Source organism: Perna viridis, chromosome 7 (genome assembly GCF_037379345.1).
Source record: "Perna viridis isolate PV_CMFRI_1.1 ecotype Kerala chromosome 7, ASM3737934v1, whole genome shotgun sequence".
Taxonomy (NCBI): Eukaryota; Metazoa; Mollusca; class Bivalvia; order Mytilida; family Mytilidae; genus Perna; species Perna viridis.
The window spans coordinates 28,101,982-28,117,511 of record NC_142451.1 but is presented as its reverse complement, the minus strand read 5'-3'; the positions used below and the strand labels follow the sequence as shown (position 1 = coordinate 28,117,511).

The 15,530-nt window shown below is 30.7% G+C and overlaps 1 long non-coding RNA gene and 1 pseudogene across 1 annotated transcript; one reads left to right on the top strand and one right to left on the bottom strand.

Annotated features, from left to right (window-relative positions):
* Positions 1 to 395: 395 nt before the first annotated feature.
* LOC148612141 (uncharacterized) lies at positions 396 to 10,255 on the bottom strand. Its single transcript, XR_015924330.1, has 3 exons — positions 7,213 to 10,255; positions 3,026 to 3,096; positions 396 to 1,326 (listed from the first exon to the last, which is right to left on the bottom strand). It is a non-coding gene; the product is annotated as an uncharacterized LOC148612141 (long non-coding RNA).
* Positions 10,256 to 11,463: 1,208 nt separating this feature from the next.
* Positions 11,464 to 13,711, top strand: LOC148612140 (uncharacterized; annotated as a pseudogene).
* Positions 13,712 to 15,530: the final 1,819 nt, after the last annotated feature.

Here is a 15,530-nt window from a genome sequence, read left to right as displayed (position 1 = left end):
TAAAGATATGGGAGGTCAAAATAAACATATATTTATACTTACAGTACATATCTCAGGCATCTCAGTTAAAAAGATAGATTGTTCATACGAACATTTGTATACTACAAGGATCAGTAGATCAGTGACCCAAGACGAGCTCAACCGTTTAACGGTATAGAGTCACCGCATAGCACAGAGTATATTGATGCCAAATTTATGTGAAATTAAAGTCATTAGATATAATGACAAAAAAAAAGAACTAGATCACAAACAAATGGTTTGAAGCTTTGAAGTAACACAGAAGCTTTGGTAGTTATTCTCGATGTTTTATTACGACAATGCCCTTTTCCTTCAAATAATCAATTTCTTGAATTTAAAATTATGTTAAATCTTAAAAAGTTATTTTGACTCTCATTTATACAACATATTTTATACCTTTAAAAGATATCTTGTTTATGATAGGCTAAGCAATCCTCACAAGTTATGAAATAATATTGCTTAAATTATTGCTTTTCCTGCCATTAACATTTGGAATTTAATGTGGAAATGTAAAAAAATCAATTATTGCACTTCAACAGTAACAGTGCATCGTATTTTTAATATTTTTATATTGCCGATTTTCTAAAATATATGATAAATTCATAAAACAAACATGGATACCATAGATTATCTGTAACGAACAACTATGAAAATTGATAACGGGCTCATGACATGGAAACCCATACCACGTTTTTAACTCAAGACATTTGAAATTTTAGATTAGATTATCTCCCCTTACAGGGCTCTCATAATAATGATCCCCCTTCTAGACCATTTAAATATCATTCATATTATTTCTGTATTTTTTTCATTTAAATTCATTGAACACTTTAATAGTAGTTTGTCTCGTTGATTGTGAAATCTGCAAATCACCAATCTCCTATAGTATGCACTATTTTTTTTCTGATTCCTGATTCTGCTTTGGTTGTTTCTTCAGGATAATTTCTGTTTTCATTTTCTGATAACGAGCATTCTAGAAGGAAATGATGAATTACTTATTTTTTCCATAATCACATTTTGGATCCTGTGCTTTGTCAGTTTTATGTTGTAATAATTTAGGCTACAGTTGCCAGTTCTCATTTGTACAAGTACTTTGTTGCCTTGTTGATGTCTCGTATAAGATCCAAATAGTTCTTGATATTCCAGTTTAAAGTCAGAATTCATACAGCAGTCTTACTGTCTGATAGAATGTTCAGACTCTAGATCACTGAATTTATGTTTTCTGTGATAAAGAACTCGGATACAATGAGGATTGCTACTAGTTCTGCAATTTGTATTGAACCTATCTCATCTACTGTTGTGTGTAGCCTGAAAGACAGATTAAGATTTTCGCTATATGCAATACTTTGACTGCTGATCAATGGGCCCACTAGTTAATCTGCAACCTCTTAGCATATATGTTTCTGATAAAATTCCAGTATGATGGTCTCTTTAGGGTCATAATTGTTTTACAGGTTCCCTAGTAGCTTTTGATTGGATTGACACTCTCCTCAATTCATGGGACTATTGGAATAACGTCTGTTTCAATACTCCTCGGTCTGTCATTGAAGGCTCAATCAAGTACAAACTAAGTGCTTTCCGCGGTATTTTATCTAAGCCCTGGATGTTTGCTTGGTGTATGAGTTGCCATGTAAAACAGCCTTATTCTGTTATGTCTTAGTATTGAACATTTCAGACACAAACAAATGAGAAACAGAATGTAGGGGATGGGAACACCTAATTTTCCAACTGATCCAGTCAAACCACAGTAATCTCGTCCCGAATATCGTTTTTATAAAACATATAAATGCTACTCAGTGTTTCTCAGATTTCAATATTTTATTGACTCACTTTATTGTATAAATTGTATGATGATAGGCATATGGCATATACAACACCTAAAAACTGCTTAACAAATTTTAAATTTTCACGAAAAATACCTCTTTTTCAAGTGCATATAAAAGTATGAAAATTTAAAACTCAAATCTCGAAAATTTTTTGAAGCTACAGTGGTCTTTTTAAAGTGACATTATTTATTTGAAGCATAACTTCAGCTATGACATGCTTCCGAGTTATCCGTTTAAAAACAAAAGCAAAAATCATACAATACATATAAATTTGGCAGTGTGCCAATGTTCAATGTCAACTATGAAACTGACTTAATTTAGCTTAAAGAAATGTTTTCTTACACTGTTTCAAAATTAGCTTGTATTTAACATTCTAAAACTTTATTATTTTAACAATGAACATAGTCCAAATCTTATAATGAAAAAAGCGTAAAATCAACAATATTATTTAATGAATGTAACAATAGAAAAAACAATGTTTGACAAGAATAATAAGTATTTTATTTGGAAATGAAACATACCATCTTCTAACCCCATCATAGATTTTCACTCAATGCAAATAATGACTTTTGGACAAAAAATGAGTTTTTGTATGGTATTCTTAAGGATGCCAATCACAGCATCGGGTCTTTCCCATACAGAATTGTTGTATCAGTATGCATACCAACATTGTTCTCAATGAGACTAAATTGGCGAATGTGTCTTCTGTTACCAGGTTTATATTGCTAAGATAACTAAAAACAAACATGATTCCGTTATAAACAACTTTTAAGATGACATTTTTTGAAGAACTTCATGAATACATGTCATCTACTAGAATTTACTTCTGTAATTTTATTAAATAATTATAGTTGTGAGTCTTTAAAGATACAAGAACTAAATTTAATTACTTACGACTCTTATGTAAGTTCAATGTAATATACGTTTTACCTATATACAAATAAATGTATAAGACATAAACGAACATTGTCTTGCAGTAAGTCAAAACCATTTTGTGAATCTTGACTAGGTGATAGTTGCAGCAAATACGCAATTTACAATGTAACCAAAAAGTTTTTTATGCTTTGGTCATCATTTCAAGGTATTTGCTAGATTTATCAGCTTATGTAAGTAGATATAGCAATGCTTTATATATTCCAATCCAGCCATCCAGTTAAATTTTAGATTATGAAAATACTTACAGGTTTCGGAAAAAGTAAGATTTTGAAACATGCGATTTCCTAGTATACTTATTCTGTTATGACTGAGATATCTAAAAAAAAAGTAGACGTAATTTATGCATACATTTTTTATTCTTTTTTTCTTTGTGTGCACCATTCTGCTTATATGTCCTTTTACATGCATAGGAATAATATTTATTCGTCACTTAAAATGTCTTAGGTCTTGGTGTATTCATTCTAAACCACTGTTCAATTATCAATCGTGAAGGAAAATGGTAAAAGTAAGTGTAACACCCAATAACTCATTCTAAAGGAATGGTAATTAATAAAAACTTAATGTTATATTATGATCGTTCTCAATGCACTTTCCTGAGATTGTTTGCATTTCAATATGCATAAATTGGTTTTTGAAGGACCCAAAGAACATACATGCATTTGTTACACATACATGCCTAATGACTCAACACTAAAAAAGAGTACACATTTGTTATGAACTTTTACTTAAAACAATACACAAATGTAACACAAAGTCGTACTGTTTGTTCATTCATGTTGTTTTTACGCTTTGTTTGTTAATTATTAAAAATGTATATATGTTAAAAAATATGTAAAATATAGGTCTAAGAGCAGTACTTATACACTACCTGCATGGGATAAATTTCCCATTTCATGAGGCATGGGACAATGGGCATGGGAAATGGGGCAATGGGGATGGTGAAGGGGGAATGGTGCAATGGGGAAATGCGCATTGGGAATGGGGTATATCAATAAGGGCAACGGGGGATGGGGCAAAGGAATAATTCTTATTGGTCAATCAAAAAAAAAATGTTCTTGCCTTTTTCCGCAAGCAACGAACCTATCATTATTCTATGACAGTGTTTGAAAGAGTTTTTATTTTTAAAAAAGCTTGTTTAAGAGTATTTTTTAATGATTACAGGTGTTGCAGTTCATTATTCATTGACATTTTTTAAACATTTACCGGAAGTACAATTATAGATGTTCGCGCTCATACGATTTCTAAACATAATATGTCATTTTTAGAAATTTGGATTGAAATAATTTTGTCTCCGAGACACCCGGATGATTTTAATATTAACAAATTAAACATATTGAACAATAATAACAATACCATTTAAAAATAAATAATAAATATTGATCCCTTTCATTTGGCAGATATATGTCATTTGTTGCAATCTCGAAATGGATAATAATATTGCCATTTTGATATTTTAACAATAATTTTCGACCATTGTTTGAAATGAAAATTGCCTGCACTCTAACAATCTGTAGATATATGTCATTTTTGAGAAATTGGACAGAAATTAATGTCTTACAGCCATACATATGATGCTTATTTTGACCATTTTAACATTTGTAACAATAACAAGACCATACAGATAATTTCAAATGTTCGTAATCATTCAATTTGCAACAAAATATATCATTTTCAAGAATTTGGTGTGAAATATATGTATCACAGCCATCAACATAAACTAATATCGACAATTTTAACATTTTTTACAATAATTTTAGAATAATCGGTATATAAAAAGTGTTCGCACACACATATTTTGCGAAAATATGTCTTATTGAAGTTTTTTGACGGAAACACGAGTGTCGCAAACACTAACCGGATACTAATTTTGCCATTTTTATATTTTAAACAATAAATTTTGCACCAATTATTGATATTAAAATTGTTCGCACTTTAACAATCAGTAGAGATGTGTCATTTTGGAGATATTGGACTGAAATTAATGTGTTATTAGTTTAAAATTATTGTTAAAAATGTTAAAATTTTCAATATCAGTATTCTGTTGATCGTTGCAATTGATATTTGTCAAACCAAATTCTTGAAAATGAGATAGTTTTGCAAATTAAATGAGTGCGAACATTTGACATTACCTTTATGGTCTCATATTATGGTTTAAAATGTTAAAATTGTCAAAACAAGTATCATCTGTGTGGCTGTGATGCATCAATTTTTGTCGAATTTCTCAAAAATGATATATTTCAGCAGATTGTAAGGGTGCGAACAATTTTAATTTCAATAATGGTACAAAAAAGTTTTCAAAAAAATGTTTAGAAATCGTATGAGTGCGAAACTTTTCAATCTATAACCGGTGGGCACTCAACGTTGAATCAACGTACAAATATGGCAGGTATATATTGGTGACGTGGATCAACGTCAATTCCACGTAGAATCCACGTGAATAATTTCCAAGTTGATTGTTCGGACGAAATGTCTACGTTGTCTCTACGTCTATGAAATCGTTGTGGATGTGTCGACGTTGTATGAACATAGAATTCGTTTCAATGATTCCAACATTGTTTCATTCACGGTTTTTCGACTTCAGAGTCATCTTATAGAAATAATAAAAAAAATCTTACTGTTACAGAAAAGTTCCGTATTACAAACTGACTATAGTGATAGTTGTAAAGTTTTGTAGTGTTGTAAAGCACTGCAATTACACTAACACTGATTACTTGTCAAATGTGATAAAATAACCTTTTTAAATGATTTTGAAATTTACCGCCAATGTGTACTAAAAGCAATTGGAACTACTCGGCCTTGCAGTTTTTACGAAATAATCTAACGGAAATGACTGAGGATTTCCGAATTTTAAATTTCACTCCGTGCATGCGCTTTTCGACAGTATGCTTTTATTTCAAATCTGAAGATGTAAATAAACACGGATTGCGAAGAACGAGCACAAAACGCCGATTACATATCATATTGAGCATTTATTTCACAGTATGTGAGTAATTCTATTATATATATGACAAAATTGCTTATTTATAATCTAAGTTTGTGTTAATAATGATAAATTTAGCATAATTATGGTTATTCGAAAAAAAAGGAATCCTGTTTCGTTGATGCCATAAATTATGTGATTCAGATTATTGTAAGGTGATGTTGTTTGTTTTAATAGTTTATTTTGCTTTTAATCGAAATTTATCAATTTACCTTTACTTCCATGAGAATTAAGTAGTATTGAGTTGCTGAAAAGAAGATGCAGTCTTCAATGCTATAGAGAATAAAGAATGTACATCAAAATATGTAAATGTAGTAATGTTAAAAATCAGAGTTTATAACATTTATTAGATGTTTATTTATCTAAAGCATTGTTGTAAAGAAAATATACTTTTATTTCAGAGGTACAAGGTCAGAGTTTTCATATTGATTGATTAAGTAACAAGTTGTTACACAAGAACTTTTTATTCACAGATCTCATAAGAAATATTTTTGATACACGTACATTATTTTTCACATATAAACTTTGAAAGACTATTGCCGTTCATTTTATGTTGAACTAGTCAAATTATAACTAGTTATTACAATTTTTAAAAAATGAAGGTTTACAAAGTTAAAATATTGACATATCTGTTTAAATTTTCAAAGATATAAAGAATATACTTTCCTACCTTTAGTTATTTGTTGCTAATATTGCGATTTTGATTGGTATGCTGTAGACAGAATGCTGTTTTAACTTAAAGAAGAAGTATATTATTTCACACATGTTCCAAAGGCATGCGATGTTGAGTAAGATTCAATAAAATATACGAAATATTTTGTTATATCACTTACCTAAACGAGCAATGAATAAAAAAACGTCTTGATGATAACATGGCCTATTTCACTCAATCACTGCGGTTAAGGATTAGCCTTAATTCAACGTGAATATCATGTAAAGTTGCAACTTTCTTTATAAGTGGATATTAAGTCATAACGTAACATTGATTCTACGTTACATTTCTACGTCATTACAATTCTCATTTCAATACCATTTTTCAACGTTGGTTTCACGTTGAGAACTAACGTAATTTCAACATTAAATCCACGTGGCGTTCCCGCTGGGTAATAACCAGACATTAAATATTGTACTAATGTATTTCTGGTTAATCTAAAAAAAAATTGTCAATGAATAATGAACTGCGACACATGTAATCACTAAAACTTACTCTAAAACAAGATTTTAAAAAAATAAATTGCTGTAATAGAATTATCATAGGTACGTTGCTTGCGGAAAAAGACAAAACAATGTTTTTGATTGACCAATCAAAATTATTCCCTCGGCCCATTTCCTTTTCCCATATTCATATTATACCCCATTCCCCATTGCCCATGCCCCATTGCCCCATTGCCCCATACCCAATAAAATGGGAATTTTATCTCATACAGGTACTGTACAAAAAGGTATACTCACAATGTATTCAGTGAGACCAAGCTGTCGAATGTATCTTCTGGTACCACGGTTAAATTGTTACTGCTAAGATCCCTTAAACCACAAAAATGATTTGGTTGTTTATATAAATATACAATATGAAATTTCTGTTATTTTCGGAAGAATTCAAGGGGAAAAATAAGATGTATTATTCCAAATTCCCATTATCCGATGTTTTGAACAATATTTTAGGAGTTTTGAGTAAAAGTACATGTATATTTATTAACTTTTTTGTTTTGTTTTTTGTTTTTTGGTTTGTTTTTTGCAGAACGTCAGTAAATAGTATCGCCTATCATTTCATTTCTGAATAATTCATGTACATGTATGTCAGTTTTATAATTTTCAAAAGCTATATATTTGTCGTGTTCAGTTAATTATATCGGCATATCTAAGTAACTTATATAGTTTAAAAAACAAACTAAGAAATATCAAAGTAATATTTGGCATCTCTTTTTTTAAAGTGATTTTTTAAAGTGCCTCAGAGAAAACCATGCAAAATGAACAAAATCGTCCGAAAGCAAGGTTGACTATCATGCCTAGGAACTTAAGTAACAAAAAATTAGACCCTGAGAGTGTTCTATTTTTTGAAAGAAAGATTTCTATCTATAGATGCTTGAAACTTGGGAAATGTTTTTTTTTTGCAGCTTTTGAAAAAGCTTCTCTTTCCCCACCAAATATTTACACTCAAAATGAATTTTGTTGATTCAAAGTGGATTATTTAAGAAGTTTGGTGACTTAATGTGAGATTTACAAGCTTTAAAAGTCATTTTAGTCAGAATTGGCAACATCCCAAGTAATGGCAAAAACGGGGTGAATTTTAGTATTTTTTTTTTCACATGGTACCTTCAAAAAGGAATTTCTTCTAAGGAAGGTCGATTTTGTAACAATTCTGACAAATTTATATTGTTGGACAATCAACACCAAAGTATGGACCATGAATTTTAAGTTTAAATGTCTGATAAACGCATTCAAAATGGCCTTATTTTAAGGAAAGTTTATCCGTCTTTTTATTGAATATGCATGTGTACCAATATAAGTTTGAAGCTTTAAAATCTTAAAAAACTTGGTCTTTTTGAATCATTTATGTTGTCAGACTATGAAATGACATATAAGTTTAAAAAACAAATAGTTAAGAATGATTTTAATGATAAAACAAGGTCTCAGTTTAAGAGTGATGACATAAATAAATCATACAAATTAGACCGAAAAGGAAATAAGTTATATTTCACTGATCAAAGAGTTTTTTACACACAACTGGCCAAACAAAATGTTTGGAATATTCCTTTTTCACAATTCCATCTGTAGGGATATATCCGTAGAATATTAAATTTTAAGAATTGGATGAAATATGCCTTATAAAATCTGTTCTCACTCAACGTTCCTTTTCACTTGATCTAATAAATATTTTCAAATTACATTTTGTAAAAGTTTCTCTCAATAGTTTTTCTATCTTACTACAATCAATAATATATACTTTTCTCAATGAAACAAGTACTGACAAGATGAAATCAATACTCATTGTGCATGAAAAGGGAGTTGTGTCCCTTGTTTATTACTCACATGGGTTAGAAAAAAGTGATTGTGAGTTCAAAACAACCATTGCATAATCGTTAGAGCCTATTATTACACCTAAGTGCGCCTTGCATCTCACGCCCCGTTACTATGTGGAAAATCAACTAAGTATGAGGATGAAACATTAATTTTCCCTCTTTATCTTTGTCACTTTGTGACAAGGACACAAACTTCTATTTCCAGAGGCACAATAGCACATGTAATAACAATGTTCCCGAGTCAATTATTATCCTTTATCGGAGTAGTCTGTTTTACCATCTACTTTGAGCCTTAAGATTTGCCAAACACATCGTGATTATTTTGGAATTTATTGGAAAAGAACAAAAACGAAATGTGGATTCCTAAATCATCCAGCATCCAGTAAATGCAAGGCTGACAGAAGTGCATCAGTACAGGGTTGCAAAGAATACTTGATATCAACAAGGTAAACCCTCTCTGTTGGGACAGGTATGACAGAATTTTAATAGTTGTTATTGAGTCCATAATGCATATACATTTTGTACATTTACAATGTGTAACCTGATTTCGTTATCCATATACAAGTATTCTGCAAGGTCTGGCAACCTGCCAATACATGTACACATTGTTCACAATTTTCAATATTGTGAAATAATTTACCATTAATTATATAGCAGTAATTAAAAATGCTGGGACCATATGACATACATGTATATAATGATGTATATCATGTGAACTACTTGTGACCATAAATTCCGTATTGTATAAATTAAAATAAAACATGTTTGAATACTCACACATAATTTTTGACATTACAAAATACATGTACATGTACATTGTATGATACTAAATATGAATAGAATTGCATATCCCCCATTGAAATAATCGTTCTGCTTAGTAATAGCCAGCAGCGATATTATTTATGATTTTTACATACTCTATGTACCCAGGCATTGAAAATACCAAACATTTTTGCCCATGTGGCATGGCACTTGGATGTATACATTTTATACATAAACATGGCCTTTATAATACTTGTCAATATTTGCCCTGCAATGAAGTATCCAATAACAACCTAATATCTGATAACCTGTTTACACATGTGATGGCAGTGTAATTGAAATATTGATACGCCTTGCATGTATATATACAAATGTTCATGGACACAACGTAATCTCATATGACATCGTTTGAAATCTACATGTAGATGGGGTTTTTTTTCATGACATTGATTCTCATTTTACAGGGATTTGCAAATTGTGCTCTGCCAAGCTAAGAGTCTCCTTTCTCCACAGTGAAGTCACAATTAAAAATGTGTGTAGTTTACTAATCCTGTCTTTTTACCAAGATATTTAATGTTTCTATCAGTTTTCAACATTTTAATAACTGACAAAAATAAAAATTAAAAAGTATAAAAATAGAAAAAATTTATCTTACTTTTTACATTGGTTAAGTCACAGTGGAGAACACGAGTGACTCCACATTTCCATGTAATACAAACAGACTATACATGTATATGGCTAAAAATAAGGTCCTACTTGAAACAATAATAAGAATAAATACTTGTATGCATGTATAAGAAGGGTGGTTTTGTCAATACATGTATGTCAGACAATAGACTAGCTAGGACGAAAAGCTTCAGTCTAAGGTGATGCCTATAATGCAAAAAGATAATTCATATAAGTACATGTATGCATTAAATTCAAGTTCCTGTTTGCCGCAGACTTGTCTTTTTTTAAAGATGGTTATCCTATACAACATATGTATGAAATGTTTCCCATTAATCTGCAACTAAACGTCAAAGCCTACTGATACATTGTACATATACATTGTATATTGCATTACTTCATCCTGTCCAGCTTACATGTATCTTATAGTTACACAGTTACGAAAAATCATCAGCATTGTCATGTGTGAACAATTTCGATCACCTCATGTTTAATGATATTGTATTTAATTTCAGACATTTGCTTGAAAAAAAAGCACGAGTTGAGAAATGAAGAGGTGAAAAACAAAGATTCACTGAGCTCTGTCGAGTCGGATATGTTATCAGTAGGTTTTGGAAGTTATACTCTCAAAATTTATGACTGATAGATAGGTACTGATCATTAAAACAGGTTGTTGATCAGGTTAAGCAGTAACCAAAGTATTAGATAACAGATGTCAACCTATCTAATTTGATATGACAAAATATCATTATAACTCCACCAAAAATTTATATTTTTTCCTGAGTCATCATTATAAACACTTACGATGACGATTTATAACATTTTTTGCCAACGTGGCGACGCATACATGTACATAGTCGTAAACGTACAGGCCAAAATTTGCCCAACACCAAATTGACCGATGACAACAGATTATCTGATATAACAGATTATCTGATATTACATTTATCTGTGTGTTCAAACTAACCGTTGGAAATGGATTTGAAAAATATGTACCTTTATGTTTATGGTTTCTAGTACCTTTTTCAATTTCAAAAATCCATGCATTTGGATTCATTTTGAAACGGGGGTTGGGGGGTAAATTTCTTAGTTTCATAGTTACATAGTCTTATAGAGACACACTTAAATTTGCACTGCTATTTACTCTAAAAAAATTGGATTTATGGGGTTATTGAACATTGTTATTTAATTATTCAAATTATATGCGCTTATTTCACAGAATTGCATGAGAACCTAGAAATATCCGAGTCTGATAATGTACACAAGAAAAGGACATGCTTTCATGGAGTACAATAATGGAAAGTAAATGTTAAACAATGCATTGAAAATCTTTGTTCTTGTAGTATTGTCACTTTTGTCCAAATAGTATTATCATTTTCCACATACACGTTCATGTAATGAGGTTTACATTTGAGATGCACAGTCCATGCATGTCCACACCAGGTTTATGATTACATCCAACTTAGCTATAAAATAGCAACTGTATATACCAAAGTCATGTAAATATGCAAGTTTTCGGTCAGCATCCAGATAAAATTAAATCATAATGGCCTATTTGTTATAGTTCAGTGACTTGGTTAAGATTTACTCCAACTTAGCAATTTCTAAGTAACTACACATACTGAAGTAGTGTAAATTTGTCCCATGCAAGTGAATCCATGGTTGTCGATCAACATCTAAATAAAATTAGGTCATTGTGACTTACATTTTTTTTTATTTTGGCTTCGTTCACCTGGCCATAAATCATCTGAGCTAAAGCCATCTCTTGGCATCCGTCATCATTCTTCGTCAATATGATGTGAAGATTTTCGATCCATCGAAAAAACATGGTGGCTGTTACTAAATTTAGGGAATAAACCGAAGTTTTTCTGATATAATCCTTATGATAAGGCCTACAAGTCTGCATTCGATCAAAGATGTCACACGACTCCTTGTTACAGTTATTGTCCTTGAAATGCTAAAAATGACTGTTTTAGCAGTTTTTCAACTAATATCTTGAAAAGTATAATATATAGATGGAAACTCTTCATTGGTGAAGTGATCTTTATGATATGTCCTACATGTATGTATTTAAGTTCTTTTGAGTCCATATTATTGTACAACCCCTTTTTAGAGTTATTGCCCTTTGAGGCAAACATTGAACCAGGTGAGTGATTCATGCTCCTGGTTGAGCGTCCTTTTCAGCAACCACATATAATAGAATAATGTCCATTTTGTAGACTTTAAATTCAATAAATTATTTGATAAATGATAATTTACAAATAAAAAATACTTTTCTCTCTTTAGTATCACCACAGCAATCAAGTCAAAATTGATTAGAGACTCAAATTCACCTAGAGAGAAGCTGAGTTTAGCAATGAAACAACTTAATAAAAACTTTGAACCAATTGAATGTACATTGTCAAAGGCTTGGAGTGATCTGAGCAAATCAACCAAATGTTAAAATTTAAATAAAGGAATGTAATGCATTTCAATTATTCTAAAGATATTAGCACCTGGTCAAGAAGATACATTATTGCAAAATATGACGAAAGACCGCAACACACCAGAAGAGGATATGAAAACAACAGATACTGTGTTAAAGGAATATAAAAAATGTTACAGATAATAAAACAAAAACACAAATACTATCTGTTATTGCTAACAACTACACAGAAGGGGAATTTCAAAGAATGATCCCTGGTTTATCTGTCCATAAAATTGATAGTGCTCGAGAATACGCTAGGATCTTACGAGCTGGACATGTGCTAAATGCACATAAGATTTGCAGGATGCGGTTAACTAAATGTCAAGTTCAGCATTTTATTGAATTTACCGTGAACTCCATTTATTTTTCAATCGTTAGTTTTGGACAAACTGTGCTCAAGTTATGATCTAATGAGAAAATCATAGTGCCAAAAGTGATCAGAGACATAATCAATACAAGGATCATTAGTACCTATGACAAATATTGCAAGGAAGTAAGCTTCAAAGCCTTAAGCAGGGCATCATTAATCAGAATACTCAATGTATGTCGGGCATCCAAATTAAAAGCTCTCCAAGGACTTGACAATATAACAGCATCAGGGATGTCTGCAATAGACTCTATGTTAAAAATTGTATCTAAGATGGAGGCTTTTAGACTGAGTGTACAGAGATTAAAGAGTTTATCTGACGTTCTACATATCGTTAATCAATTGAATACTAGTCACATGTAAATCAGATTGATTCATGTGGTGATTATTGTACTAGTTTTGCATTAAGTGACCCCAAAAATGATAGGTTATCAACACGACGGTGATCATTCTCATAATGATATTTACGCCAAATGTTCTATGGTCGACAAAGTAGTTGATTTCATTAGACAGGAGGTCCTGAGATTACAAATTCCAGATACAATTCGTGATGAATTTGATTATGATTTGAACTATGCCGAGTGTTGTATTCTCTATTGAAAAAAAAATAAATAAAACCTCCTCAGAAATATCCACAAAGACCAGGATAAGAAGGATATGTTATGGTAAGCTCTAATTATAATCATAAATTGAAGAAAATTACCACTACTACAAAACAAAATCAAGCTCATGAGTAAAGTCACAATGATGGTTGTTAAAATCTTTTTATACTTTGCCACAGGTACATTGTAGTGACCTTGTCTGCTTTGTTGTTTCCAGTTTATCATTTGAAGATAATCAATGGTTTTTAAAAGAACGAAAGCTTTGTAAGTTTGCAAAATGTTACTACAAAGCCCAAATTCATTTTTAATGTTCCATTCATGCCTTTTTTCTATCTACAAGTTGAAGAATTTCAAACACCCAAGAACACATGTTATGTAATAGGGTGCAACCAAATAGCAAATCTCAAGAGAAAAAAACGTTACAACAAGACATCACTAACTTGTATGCATTTTGACCTTGAAATAAGAGCTCAAGGTCATTAGAATTTTCTAAATTAGAAATATTTACCTAGAAAATCTTAATGGTATTTAAGAAAGAGACACTTTATTGTCAATATTGAGTAGAAATTCAATCTATGTACTAATTACACACAAAATCAATACAAAAATATACCGCGTTTTTTTTTTTACAAAATGAGCATATTTGGATTCTGCCAAAAATATACATTTGGTTTGAATCCGCGATTGAAAGTTTGAAGAATACAAATATTAGCTTTAAATGGTATAACACTGCAGAATATGTTGCAAAAAATTTCCCACCTGAGAAGATGTAGGTTTTAGAGGCACCCATTAAAAAATGCCAAAATTACCATATTTTTTTCAAAAACTTGGCATATTGCCAATCTTCAATAAAAACAAATACTTGAATCTGATTTAGATAAGCCACATAATTAGAAATTACAAACATCTGGTATAATTTCGGTTTCAAATACTCACAGTCTTGTCAAGTGCAGTAAACTCTGAAATGTTTCAGGGTCTAAAACAGTTAGTGTTCACGTGCATTTGTATAAACTTTTAATCATTTACAAAATATTTTAAAGAATTTCTATAATGTCAGTAAGAAAAGCAATGTGTGAAAGCAAATCATTGCCAATTTATTGTAAATGTTGACGAAAAAACTATGGAATTGACTCATTGTCATATCTGATTAAAAATGAATGAGAAATTGAATCGTAAAATAAATATTACTCATATATTTAAGACTTAATGGTTTGAAAGGTGCCCATTAAACACATTTATATCCTACTGCCGTATTTTGTATATGTGCACATATTCATTACGGAGTTTCATTTCAAACTTTAAATTTATATATCAACGCATTCAAAACAGTACTTTAAACAACAAAGTAAACGCAGTTATAGTATAAACCATTAATCCATAAAAGAAATGGATTCTTATGTCATTGAAGGACTTAACAGCAGTGAAAATTACAAACCACAAACCAAAAATGACGGAAGATCTAGAGGTAGGTTGGAATGAGGGACGAATAGACATCCAGGACTATATTAATCAACTTGGGTTATGCGGAGAAACTAATCGAATAAGCTATACATTAACATAAAATGTTCTCAAAGAAGTGTTATTCCTCACTGTGTCTCTCTTGAATTCAAGTAGATTATTTCCATTCAAATATCTATATTATACAACAATAGTTATTTCACATAAATGCTGTGGTGATATACGACAAGGTTCATTCTCTCGTATAATACGACAAAAAAACGGTTGTAGTTTTGAGCCATTTAAAAAAGAAAATGATCGGCAGGTTTTTTAAAATGTATTTGGTAATATTACAAAAGTATTTATTACGGAAAAAAAAAACAAAAAAAAGAAAAAAGAAATTCGTACAATGTATTTTTAGGTAGTATGCACACATTTAAATATACTAT